Here is a 9,557-nt window from a genome sequence, read left to right on the forward strand (position 1 = left end):
AGGCTTCCTACTCTTGGTTTCAGCTCAGGTCATGATCTCAGGGTTGTAGGATCAAGCCCTGCATCAGGCTCTGTGATGGATGTGAAACCTGCTTGGCATTCTCTCTCTCCTGCCCCTCCCCACCCCCACTCCGTACTCCTCTCCTTCTCTCTCTCTAAAATAATATAATTGTAAACTTCTAGAAAAGTAGCAATAATGGTGCAAGGGGTTTCTCACATCTGAGATCATGACCTGAGCTGAAATCAAGAGTCTGATGTTCAAACAGCTGTGCCACTCAGGCACCCCTGATTTCTGTATATTATTTATCTAGGTTTGTTAATTGCTCCATTTGTCTTATCGTTCCCTCTTCCCTGTCTCCCTCTCCATGAGCGCACACACACCCACACACATTCCCATGTTGTGTTTTGAACCGTTTGAAAGTTGGAAAACATTATGCCTCTTAACCTCATACTACCTTAGTGTGTATTTCCTGAAAACAGGAAAATTTTCTTCCATAAGCACAGTGTAGCTATCAAAACCTAGACATTTAACATAAAATATTCCTCTAAAGAACCAGTTCATACTTCAGGTTCATAAATTGTTCCAATAATGTTCTTAATTATGGCCATCCCCCCCACCCCTGCCCCTCCAATCCAATTCAGGATCACGTGTTGCACTTAGGTGTCAGGTCAGTTTCCCTATAAACAGTGAATGTTTAAGTAACAACACAAAGGTCCCGCCCCCTTGTTTCCCGGGAAGGCTTGACACCTGCTAGTCAGTGGGAGTTCCCGCAGGGATGGCCAGCTCATGTGGCGCCCTCTTGTGGCATCAGCGGGAATAGCTTGTAAGCCACCGTGCTGGGCAGCTGTGAAAAAATTCCTCTTCGTGAGAACCTAAAAAAAAATTAGGTGATACTCATATTACCTCAATTTTTCTTAGTAATGTAGGAAATTATGTTTTAAGTATCTCACTGTTTCAAATCCATATACTTCAGCATAAAATTAGACTTTCTGTTTCTCAAATCTGGACCCATACATGTAAAGTCCATGGCCTGAGACATTTGTGGGAATGGATCTGTCCGCCACAGCGTTCTGGCACGTGGTATATAGTAAGAGGCCCTCCTTGGGCCTATGTTTATTTCTGCATGAGTAGAGGTATGGGGGGGGGGGGGCAGAGGAAGAAGCAGACTCCCTACTGAGAAGGGAGCCTGACATGGGGCTTGATCCCAGGACCCCAAGATCATTACCTGAGCCGAAGGCAGATAGCCACCCATGTGCCCCTAGCTTTAGCCTTCTTAATAAAAACCACATTCTGGGGCACCTGGTTCCCTCAGTCAGTTAAGCAACTGCCTTCTGCTCAGGTAATGATCTTGGGGTCCTGGGATCAAGTCCCATGTCAGGCTCCCTTCTCAGTGGGGAGTCTGCTTCTCCCCATAGCTTGTGCTCTCTCTCAAATAAAGTCTTTAAAGCAAAACAAAATGACAGTCAACAACTATTTGTTAACCCCCAAGTCCTAACTATGTGGTAGGCATTGTTCTAGGGGTGGGAACAGTGGTGCCCACCCAAGACAAGGTCTTCACCCTCATGGGCAAATTTATATTCTGGTTTGGGGAAAGCCAGCTACAAAATAAACAACCAAAATACTCTTTAGTGTTAAGTGCTAGGTAGGGAATTCAAATGTGCTCAGAAATAGTAACGGTGTGGCTTTTTGGGATTTGGGGTGGCCAGGGAAAGGATCTCTAATGAGGTGAGATTTCAACTAAGTTCCAAAAGGCAAGAAAGAGCCAGTCATGCACAGATCAGGATCAGGGAAGTATGTAGACCAGGCAAAAGGAACAGCAAGTAAACCCTGAGGTGGGAACAAGCTTGTGGTTTTGGAGGGGCAGAGGTTAGTGTGTCCAGAACATGGTGGTCAAGGGCAAGAGTAGCTTGAGATGAAGTTAGAGAGATAAGCAGGGGCAGCGCCCATGGGGCCCTGAAGGCTATGATGAGGCCTTTAGCTTTTATTTCACAGGGGATGGGATGTCATCTATGTATTCAGAGCAGATGGAAAAAGTGTTTGATCTTATCAAGAGTAGAAAAAGCTTCATCCCAAGGTTTGCATACAAGTGCATTAGCTTCGCATGTCCACTTAAACATTTTGGGAATCTCTAACGTGTTAAAAAGCTGAATGGGCATGATGCATGGTGTCTTCCATTTACAATTTTTGAAACAGAAACATATTTTATAAAAAGGAAACTGGAACCAACATTTACAGAATCCCTGAGGTTTATCTGTCCTTCTGCCAAACACTTAAAATTGCTCTAAAAGGATCTTCCCAAACAATAGCATCTAGGGTAGGGCTTAGTAACTTCTGGCTGGGGAGTCAAAGATATTTCAACATTTCTGTATAACATGGGAAACTTTTATTTATTTTTATTTTTTAAAGAATTTATTTATTCATGAGAGACAGAGAGAGAGAGAGAGAGAGAGAGAGAGGCATAGGCAGAGGGAGAAACAGGCTCGATGCAGGGACCCCAAAGCGGGACTCGATCCTGGGTCTCCAGGATCACACCCTGGGCTGAAGGCAGCACTAAACCGCTGAGCCACCCAGGCTGCCCTGGGGAAACTCCTTTAAATAAACACTTTTTTTTTTTTTTTTTAAATAGTTCCAGACTCTTTGAGAATCTGATCAATGCTATGGACTTTCTCCCCCCCCCATGCTCTTAGGATGAAGAACGGGGTAAATCTGAGTCCTCCTGCTTGTATATCCCTCTGCCCATGTGGCAGAGAAGGTTCCTCCCCATGGTCAGCTCCACTACTGCCATAGACCCCCAGACCTTGTGGGAATGGAGGGGAAGTTCCCTGTTTGGGGCTACCAAGAGGTGTTTTTTGTTGTTGTTTTAAGATATCATTCATTTGTTAATGAGAGACATAGAGAGAGGCAGAGACACAGGCAGAGAGAGAAGCAGGCTCCTCTTGGGGAGCCTGATGCGGGACTCAATCCTGGGACCCCAGGACCATGTTCTGAGCCCAGAGCAGATACTCAACCGCTGAGCCACCCAGACATCCCAACCAAGAGGTTCTTCATAGCTGGTCCATGCGACTTGTCCAATCATCACTTGGAGTCCAATCTCTGACAAGGGTTGAAATATGCCCTAGAGCCTGATTTCTGCTCCATAGCAACAGAAGCGGATTTTGTGGAGATGCCCTCTCTGTCTGTCAGGGAAGGATTCTTAATCATTTTTTTCTGAATCAAGAAGCCTTTGGGCAACCTTCAGGGGAGAAGCTATAGGCCCATATCCCCAGAGGTGCATGTACAGCCCATGTTTACAATTACAGGCAGGGAGTTTGTAGAATAGATTAGAGGGTATAGAACAATTTGAGGTTTTAGAGTTTTCTCCTCAATCACCTTTGATTTGGAAATTGAGAGACTGAGGCCCCCCGAATGATAATTAAGTGGTTTGCCAATTAAGTGGTTTGCCAGGGCAGAAACAGAGCTATGACTTCCAATTTCCCAGCATGATATGAATTCACAGCAGACTCTTGTATCCGACACCTTGGGTTCAAATCCTGCCTTACTCTTAATGTGTCCTGGGACCTTGAGCAAGCTTCTTAAGTACTGTTGCACCTAACCTCCCAAGATGGTGTTGATGGCAACAGGATAGCCTTGGTGGGACTGTGTCAAGAACAGAATGTAGCCTGTAACAATTGCTAAGTAAATTTTATTGATACTGTTTTGCAATGAAGGAAGGCCAGAGAAGTGAAAGTTACTTTGACAAGGACACAGGAAGCAGGACCTATCTCCCAAGCCAGTGAGTGTTGTTCCCCCCCAGACTAGTGTTTTTTAGCCTGCAAGGCATGGCCCTTTAGTGGATCAGAGTCAGTTTAGCAGAGCCTTGAACAGCACTGGGGAAGAAAAAAATCTGAGTGCATGATACATACCAGTAAATAGTATTTGATGACACTTTCATACAAATATATATGTATATAGGTAAGTATGCCTATGTGTGTACTAGGTCGTAGGTTGAAAGCCATCATTTTTGAGGACTATTACCCCTTATGTAATAGTCATTTATTTTATTTTTTTATTTTTATTATTTTATTTTATTTATTATTACCCCTCATGTAATAGTTCATGTATTTATACATGAACACATGGGAGGTTTCAGTGAGATGTGTTGTAGTCCATCCCAGAAGGGGCAGGGATTCCACTTAGGTTGGGAAGACTCAGAAATAGGGGGACAGGGGCACCTGGATGGTTTAGTGGTTGAGCATCTGCCTTTGGCTCAGGTCATGATTCTGGGGTCCTGGGATCCAGTCCCATAATTGGCTCCCCACAGGGAGCCTGCTTCTCCCTCTGCCTGGGTTTCTGCCTCTCTGTGTCTCTCATGAATAAATAAAATCTTAAAAGAAACAGGGGAATGGGCTAAGCACAGAAGGGGGGCAAAGAGGGTATGCCACAGTAACAGTGAGTCTAGATTAATGGAAGGACTAGTTTCTAAAACAAATAGTCCCCATGAGCATACGCTGTGCCAAGACTCTTGTTGGGCAGTGTTAGCTCCACAGCAATGACTGAGCCGGTCCTGGTCTTTTCCCTCATGGGGCTCTCTGCACAGAGGAGGAGACAGACCCGTCACCAGACAGTAAGAGACTGAACTGGTCAGGGCTGTGGTGGGGGAGGCATTGGTCCGTCACCAACACTGTGCTGGGGGAAGCCCATGAGGAACACAGCAGCAAATTCCAAGCTGGAAAACACATTAGTTAAGGTCTAGTTCCAGCACAGGTTTACCTCTGAGGAAACTAAGGCCCACCTCTGAGGATTGCCTGCATCACTCCCTCAGACTTGGGTGGACCTACGACTCTTCAACTTTCAGCTGAGTCTTTACTACTGGAAGTACTCACTAACCAATGCATACCTGCCAAGCTCTGTGGCACACTGGCCCCCAAGTTCAGAAGGCAAGCCCTACCCAACCTTTGAGAGATTAGGGACTGGGAGACAGATGTCTCTCGCTGCCTAGTACAGTAGTTGACAAGTGGGCCAGGATCTGTGCATAGCTCTTTTCTCACAACGTGATCTTTCTTTCTTTCCTTTCTTTCTTTCTCTTTCTTTCTTCTTTCTTTCTTTCTTTTTCTTTTTTTCTTTCCTTTCTTTTTCTTTCTTTCTTTTTTCTTTTCTTTCTTTCCTTTTCTTTTTTCTTTAATTTCTCTTTTTCTTCCTTCCTTTCTTTCTGATTTTGTTTATTTATTAATGAGGGACATAGAAAGGCAGAGACATAGGCAGAGGGAGAAGCAGGCTCCCTGCGGGGAGCCAGATGTGGAACTGAATCCTAGGACCCCGGGATCACGACCTGAGCTGAAGGCAGACGCTCAATCACTGAGCCACCGAGGCGTCCCCCACCGGCGATTTTAAGGTCTTTTTAGGCCCAAGTGAACCCATAAGAAAACTATATCCCTATTTATTTATTTTTAAGGTATTTATTTATTCATGAGAGAGAGAGAGAGAGAGAGAGAGAGAGGGGCAGAGACACAGGCCGAGGGAGAAGCAGGCTCCATGCAGGGAGCCCGACGTGGGACTCGATCCTGGATCCAGGATCACGCCCTGGGCCGAAGGCGGGCGCTAAACCGCTGAGCCAGCCGGGCTGCCCTATACCCCTATTTAATTGCACATATATGATAAGCAGGTAGGATTAAGGTTTTGGAGTTACAGAATGTCTAACATATAAACTGTTCTATTTACATTTTAAAAAGTCCAATAGCCCAGTGACGCAGCTCTGTTTCCATTCTGCAGATACGGATACAGAGGCACAGAGAACGCTCAAGCCTTCTGTCTACTATCACGAGCAAGGAAATGCAAAGCTGGGTTTGGGAGGCTTCCGAGCCCGTACTCACCACGAGGGGACACGGAGAAAAGACAACTCTCCTAACCCCCCGCTCCAGGGCTCTTTAAGAGCCTCGGAACCCAGAGGCGAGGCGAGATCACAGTAAAGCGAGATCAAAGCGTATGTAAATAAGGACCAGGGGCTGCCGGGAAGTATCACAGCGGCGAGCCTTTAGGGAAAGCGGGCGTCAGAGTCCTGCTGCGCCTGCGCAATCCCGTCTCTCCGTTCCGTCCGACGCCTGCGCGTGGCACCTCGCTAACCCAGACCGACCCAAACTTGCCGAAAGTACGCAGGCGTCCCGCTCTGAATCAGCCGCTTGCCCTGCCTTGCGCCTGCGCTCTGGCGCACGCCGTGTTCATCTCTCGCTCTTTACGTCAGTTCCTGTTTGTGGCGGGAGAAGGCGGTATTTCCGGCCAGAGGGTGGGAGGGGGCGGTAAGCGGGGGCTGGGGGGAGGGGGCGGGGGGGCCGCGCCGCGCGAGCCGTTGGGCCTGGCTCGGAGAAGGCGTTGCCGCTGCCGCTGCAGTTGCCGCCGCCAGGAAACACAAGGAGCGGGACCAAGCGCAGCGTGGCGATGGGCGGGAGTCGAGCCCCGCCGGAGAGGCTGGGCGGCCGCCGGTGACAGGTGAGTGCGCCAGCGCGTGTCCCCGAGCGCCTCCCCCCGCGATGGTCGCGTCCGGACCCCCCGCGGCGCGGCGCTGGGCCGTACCACAAGTGCCCGCCGGGCGGGGACCGCGGCCCTCGAGCCCCCCCTTCCGGGACTGAGTGGGGGCGGCTGCGCGGGGGCGGTCGGACTACCCCTGAGGGGCCGGGGGCGGGGGCGGCTGGCCGTACCACTGAGGCGGCGCGGGGGGGCCACGCCAGAGTGCGGGGACCGAACCACTGAGGCGCTGGGGGCTGAGCCAGTGGGATGGGAAGGGAGCGCCCGCCCGGTGTGCGGCAGCTGAGCCATCGGGGGGGCGCGCCTTCCCCGGCGTAGGGGGCTGTTCCCGGTTCGGGGCTGTGGGAGCGCTCCCTCCAGCGTGTTCTAGGGAGGTGGGGGGCTGCCGCCGAGGGAGCTGTACCAAGTGCGGCCGAGGCAGCGCCGTGTGGGTTATACCACTGGGGTGCTGCGGGGGGGGCATCCTGAGCGTGGAGGAGCGCCGTAGCAGAGGAGAGTTGTGGTGTTTGTAATCTCTGAGGGACGCGCGGCGGGGGCGGGGGGGCAGGCCCCGGTGGGTGTTCGGGGGAGTGTGGCGGAAAGGCTTTCGCCTCCGAGGTTGGTGGGTGGGGCTTGGGGGGTTACACGGAGCCGGAGGAGGGAGGGTCGCTGTTGAACTTCTTAATGATTTTGGGGGGAATCGGATGGTCACTGGGACTGCTGTCTGTCCCACAACCTTTTCATATTATTAGACCCTATCTTAAGGCGTGTGGGACCCTTTCTCGGCAAATGCTTTGTTTCTGCGGGCAGGAGAGGTCTTAGAAGCCTCTTAAGTTTCTGTGCTTTCAGCTCCATATTAGGGAGGGGAGGAGGTATTGAGCTTAGATTTGAGGAGCTGTGCCCCTGGTTCTGCTTGTTAAGACTTAGGAGGAAGGAGTGTTGAGAGGGACACCTCTCTGTCAAGGCAAGGTGACCGGGGACGTCTGGATCCTTGGGATTCTGAAGACCCCCTTCCACTCATTTGGGGGCTGCTTGGGCTCAGTAAGAGGCCTGGGCTGGAGTAAACAGGTCTGCCTTTCAACCTTGTCTGTCTTCCCCTCTCAGAGAAGCACGGGGGAGTTCAGTCCTGGCCAGACCTTGCTTGGCGATGGGTACAGAGGAGCCAGGCACCACTACAGATCATGGCAGTCTCCATCCTGGCCATGAGGCTGTTTGCAACTTCCCGGTTAGCTGTCCAGCCTCCCATCATGTTTACACTCCCCACCAGGCGATAACACTTGCTCTCACCATTAGGCGACAATGAGGCTGAGAGCTGTTTTCCCAGCTGTTCCTCTCTGCACGGGCCAAGGGGACTTGGGCAGGGGTGCCCTGTCCCAGCCCGAATCAAGGAGGATGGTTTCTCTGAAGGACTTAGGGTGGCCAAATCCCCCATGGATTTAGTTTCTTGCTGTGGTTCCTGGGTGGGTGCTTGGAGCCACTATCCCTGCTCCCTAGGCCGGCTCGTGACCTTGGCTTGCCTGGTAGCCTTTGCCCTGGGTCTGGAGTTCCCGGAGGGCTGGCTGCAGTCCCTGATTGACCCAGCTAACGTGGACTGGTGATGGGGTCAAAGGGGGTGGCAGATGGTTGCTTCTGATCCACATCCTTGGCTTCTAAGCTGACTGACTTTCCTGGCTGTGGTTCCTAGAAAACGGTCCTTGAGTCTCTGCAAGATGGTAGGGCTCTTGAATTTTTCTCCACTAGGGGTTAGTTTCTCTGGTCTCCTTATGCCAGTTTTTAGAAGGTTTGCCTGACAAGGTTAACAGGAGCAATAAAAACAATAATCATGAGACTGATGGCTGACATTTATTGTGTTCTGTGTGCCACATACTATTCAGGGTGCCTCACATTGATTAACTTGCCGAATATGTCCTAGAGCCGGAGGTACTGTTGCACGATCTCCGTTTTAGAAGGGGAAACTAGCACAGAGAAGCAAATCATTTCCAGAGCTAGGGAACAGCCAGCGTTTATTGGCCATCCACAGTATGTCAGGCGTGTAGCAACCCTTTCACACATGTGAGCTCATTTAAGTCTCAAAACACACCTTCAAGGTAGGTATGGTTGTGCCCATTTTATAGATTCCCATAAGCTAGGTAGGAGTGTGGTGCCCATTTTACAGATAAGGAGACTGACAACACCTGCTGTGAAGTGAAATGATTGATGTGTCACAGCCAGAAGTAGTATATGAACCCCTGGCCCAGTTTGGCCTCAGTGAACATCTTATCAACAAGTGACGAACTGAGGTAGTTGCTCCCAGGAATGGATTTCTCTCCATCTTGCAGAATGAGACATCGGGACTCAGGAAGAATCCCTTTGCCCTAAGTTCCTCAGACCCTAGGGGCAGGCTGGGCTTTGAACCCAAGTCAGCTTGCTCCTGGTGTCAGACATTCTTTGTTCCCCGGATCCCAAACTGCAGTGGGTCTCCGGCACCTCAAAGGCCCTGCACTGAACCCTGCTAGCCACACCCTTGGGCAATTCTTTCTTCTGCCCCTCCAAGCTCAGGGCTGCTGTGAGCACCTCTGCCAGCAGCCAGTCTAGTAGTTCTGGGTTTGCTGGTGAAACTTGGTCCCTCCTCAGAGTTGAGCCGGGATGTCTTTTAACCCAGTGCAGACTCTGTGCTGGGAGCCAGGAGAAAGCAGCAGTGGAGACATGCAGGGAGTAACACAGCTGGGGGTAACATGGGGGATCACTGTTCCAGCTTCCTGCCCATGGATTGTATGATGGGCAGGGTTTGGTGCTTTCACGTTCTGGCTGTGTGACCTTGGAGTACAGTGTTTACATCTTGTGCAGTGGGCTCTGAACAGCACCCACCTCAGACTGTTGTGAGGATGAAACGAGTTCATCCATGAAAAGCTCCTAAAAAGGTGGCTGACACCGTGCAGATGCGCACTCGGCAGTCCTGAGGGCATCCGTCCTACCCCATGCCCTACCCTCAGTCCTCTCAGGTGTCCGGGTCCAGCCACTGGTCCAACTGGGCCAGCCAGAATCCTGGAATCTGGTGTCCTGGTTTCTGACCTCTGTAAGGGGCTGCACCAAAGTGATTC

This window comes from Canis lupus, chromosome 1 (assembly GCF_011100685.1).
Source record: "Canis lupus familiaris isolate Mischka breed German Shepherd chromosome 1, alternate assembly UU_Cfam_GSD_1.0, whole genome shotgun sequence".
Taxonomy (NCBI): domain Eukaryota; kingdom Metazoa; phylum Chordata; class Mammalia; order Carnivora; family Canidae; genus Canis; species Canis lupus.